Source organism: Cupressus sempervirens, chromosome 7 (assembly GCF_028749045.1).
Source record: "Cupressus sempervirens isolate cs-2001-9-10 chromosome 7, ASM2874904v1, whole genome shotgun sequence".
Lineage (NCBI taxonomy): Eukaryota > Viridiplantae > Streptophyta > Pinopsida > Cupressales > Cupressaceae > Cupressus > Cupressus sempervirens.
In genome coordinates, this window is record NC_143124.1 from 95,173,303 (window position 1) to 95,177,288 (window position 3,986).

A 3,986-nucleotide genomic window follows, 5' to 3' on the forward strand; every position below is an offset into this window, starting at 1 on the left:
ATATTCACTAAGAGGTATGCTAATCAGTCCAGTGTAACAGAGCACCATTATATGTCTAGAATAAATGTTGATGCTTCTTGTATGGGGGATAGAGTCATATAGGACTCTAGTTGTATGTTATTTTTGAATAGTGTCTTTGGACATTTGAGATAGTAAGAATCAATTGTTGTAGAGTTTTGATGCAGTGAAGTTGGTTGTTGAAACCTTTGACATTAATGTCGATGGGGGAGAATGTTGGCATGAAAAAAATCATGAGGAAAACATGTTGGGACAAGTACTACATCCTATGTACAACATGTAATGATAGTTTGATAGAAAGCACATTGAGGTATATCAATGGGGGAGAATGATTAATGAAGAGGATTTGAAAAGAAAGACGAACATTCTTTTGTTTGTATTCTTGAAACTAGATGTTTTTCATCTATGTTGCCATCAATGCCAAAGAGGGAGATTGTTGAGAGATGAATGTTGATGATATTACTATGGGGGGATATTGTAGATATGTTACATTCATGACTGAGTTTTTAATTGAAGTCAACATAGTAGTTTTCTATGGTATTTGACATAAGAACAAGAGAAAGATCAAGTTGGTACAGATAGCTAGTTGAGTATTTTAACTATCTGAGGTTATGGGACATACATCTGAGTATCTAGTATATTTAGTTAATGTCAAATGAAGAAATGATAATTTTGGAAGAAGTTATGTAAGTTTTGGTGATGTTTGTTCTAAGATAGAGTTTATAGAGGCATGTTTTGGTAAACTTGTTATATCTCTTAGCAAAAATTTTATTCTGAGAATCAAGGTTGAGGATGTGTAGAAGACATGTTGGTAATGACATGGATAAGTTCACTCATCATAATATTGAATGTAAAAAAAGTTATTCAAGTTGCAAGGAAAAATATTAATGTTATCACTAAGTGTAATTTGTTCTTAATGTGGTCCTATAATGATTAAATGAGAAGGTCTAATAGTCAACTTAGGGAATTGTTTTATGGACTCATTATAAAGGAGGAAAATTTTCCTTTATCATGATATATGTATGGATGACATAAAGAAGTATTTGTAAGAAGCAAAGAGAGAAAAATGTGAAGTTGAATAGAGAAGAGCAAAAGTGAAGGAAACTTCATTGCCAAGGTTTTGTTGAGTGATTCAAGGTTTTATATTTGGATTTGACGTTCATGACCTAGTCTAAAAGGTTTGATACTCTTTAGTTTGGTTGAGAGAATAGAAGAAAGAAGAAAATAATAGTAAATTGCATGTTTGAGCAGTGAGCTCTTCTTGTCATTGAAATTATTTGTTTGGGCAGTGGGCTCTTCTTTCATACATTTTACTACAACTCCTAATAGGGTTGACACATCTCGTAACAGGGTTGGAATCTCATAATAGTGATTCAATGTCTCATAATAGGGACTCTATGTACTAATTATTGTAATAGACTCCTAATAGGGTCCATCCTCTGACAAGGAATATTTATATTAGTACATCATCTTGTGGGCATCATTCCCATTGGGGTTTTCCCTTTGATCATGGGTTTCCCAAGTTAACATATCCAGTGTAATTTTCTATGTGCATCTTATTATGGTTGTTGTTTACTTTTTTTGAATGGTTAAGTTTGTTTAAAGAAGATAAATATTTTAATTATTGGATAACTGATTCACCCCCCTCCCTCTCAGTTATCTTGGTGGACTATTATTTTTAAGAAAAAGTTTGCTAGCTTTCATGAAATTTTGGATGCCATAATCCAAAAGCTAGTGGATCACCATTTGATGTTTTTTCCCAATGCATGGCCGTTTGATGAAAATCAATTGAAATCCAAATGATATAGGGAAAATTACCATTGCAAGTACCATCGCATCAAAGGACATGTCCAAAATCTTGTTGATGATGGGAAAATTGAGGTTGAAGGATGACCACCCTCTAAAAATGTCAAATTGAAGATATTTCAAAAGGCATTCCTTGACCAAAACAATGGAAACAACAATAAAAACAATGTAAACCAAACCTCCACATCAAATACACTCCAATATGACTACTCTACTAACCATATATTAGGTTTTGACTCCTTGTGTGGTAAGATAGAAACAAATGATATATGTGGTTTTGACTCTATAAGTGGTCACATTGAGTAGGTAGAGACTCATTTGAATACCCTTTTTCTACAAGCAATTGATTGTGGTGCAACTACTTGGTGTGGAAGAATTACTTTGCAAGCCGCCACCCCCAATCCCACTAATCCATTAGTTCTACATGTGCCTATTGCACTATCTACTTCATAGAGACTTACTTCTCACTACGATGTCCTATCTCAATTAGGGAAGACTCCTACACAAATATCTATTCGTGAGCTTCTCACCACCTCACCTATCCACAAAGAAATTCTTGAGACTACTCTTTTAGAGTCTCATGTTGCTAAAAACATTAATGCATCAAAATTCACTACCATGATTGGAAATCTTGCCGCACAACAACACCTTGTCTTCACAAACAAAGTTTTCCAAGGTCTTGATCAACATTACAATTTTTCATTCTACATTGAAGTCCTTATACAATGACACAAAATAAAATGAGTCCTTATAGATAAAGGATCTAGTTTGAACCTTTGTACATCGAAGATGATCCATTCCTTGGGGCTTCCAGAAGACCTCCTAGATGTTAATAAAAGAATAACCATTAAAGCATATGATGAAAGAGAAAGAGAATCAAAAGGAGTTATCATGTTGCTACTAAAGGTCAAACCAGCCATAATCAATACTAAATGCCATGTCCTAGATTTGGACTTACCATATAACATCTTTCTTGGCTAACCCTGGATACATACATTGAAAGTGGTTCCATCTACTTATCATCAGTACTTGAAATTTCCCCACTACAGAAGACAAGTCACAATTCTAGGAGATCCATTACCTTTTTCTTTTTGTAAGAGATTGGAAGGTGCACCAATTTTTTTTGTCTAGTCAATGAGTTTGCTAAGGTTATACCTAGATCTCTCATCATAATAGAAGCACTTTTCACAATAATTATAGAGTCATCTAATGTCGATTCCAATTCTCGTAAAGGCAAAGAGAAGGTGGAAGATATCAAGACAAAGAAGGTTACTTTTTATGATTAAGGCATGGGAGAGTATAAGGTTGAAAATGCCTTGTGCATTGGACAACTACCACTATCCCCCTGATCCTTTGGAAATCCTTCCCAAATTTCACCTTCTATAAATAAAGATACTATGCATGTTAATAAGACAACCTTTGAACATTGGGGTTCACTTAGAAAGCTTCTGAGCTCTTTTGCAAAACCAAAAAATATGTAGAAAGCTTTCAATGTGGCCACACAAAGGGCATCTAGGATCAGGAACCCTAGATGCTAGAACTAAGGACCCAAAGGAAAACCCTGGAAAGGGAGACACCAAGAAAAGTGAGAAATATTTGGCTTAGCGATAGCCTACTAGACAATGGAAAATCTAAGACTCCAAGTCTCATGCGAAGAATGCAAATGCCAACGCTAATTGAGGGTATCAACCATCGGAAGATGGGGCACTAGCCACTAATAACCTAGCTTGTGTTTGTAACTAGTCATTGGAGTGGTAGGGTACCACTTCCAATCTTTCCACCAAGGGCAAGATGAGTGAATTCCAAGCTTGTACAACAAATTGGGAGGAACCACAGAAACTAGAAGATGAATTGTTTGTTGATCTGGACAGATAAGCCAAAACTACACCTGCAAGTCCTCCCATAAGCAAAGGCTCATTTTTACCTTGGAGAATAAATCTTTGGGTGTCTTAATACCCTTATGAAATAAACACAAAGAATTGGCTCCTTGAAACTTGGCTAAAGGCAACCCTTGAGTGGCAAACAAGTGCAACCACCAAAGGTTTTGTTGATTCATTGAGAATCCATCTTTGAATCCATTGCCATCCTAGTGAAGCCAAGGCTTAATGGCTTCCCAAGATTTCCAAATGCTCTTAACAAAAAAGGTGCCCTAAATTTGAATA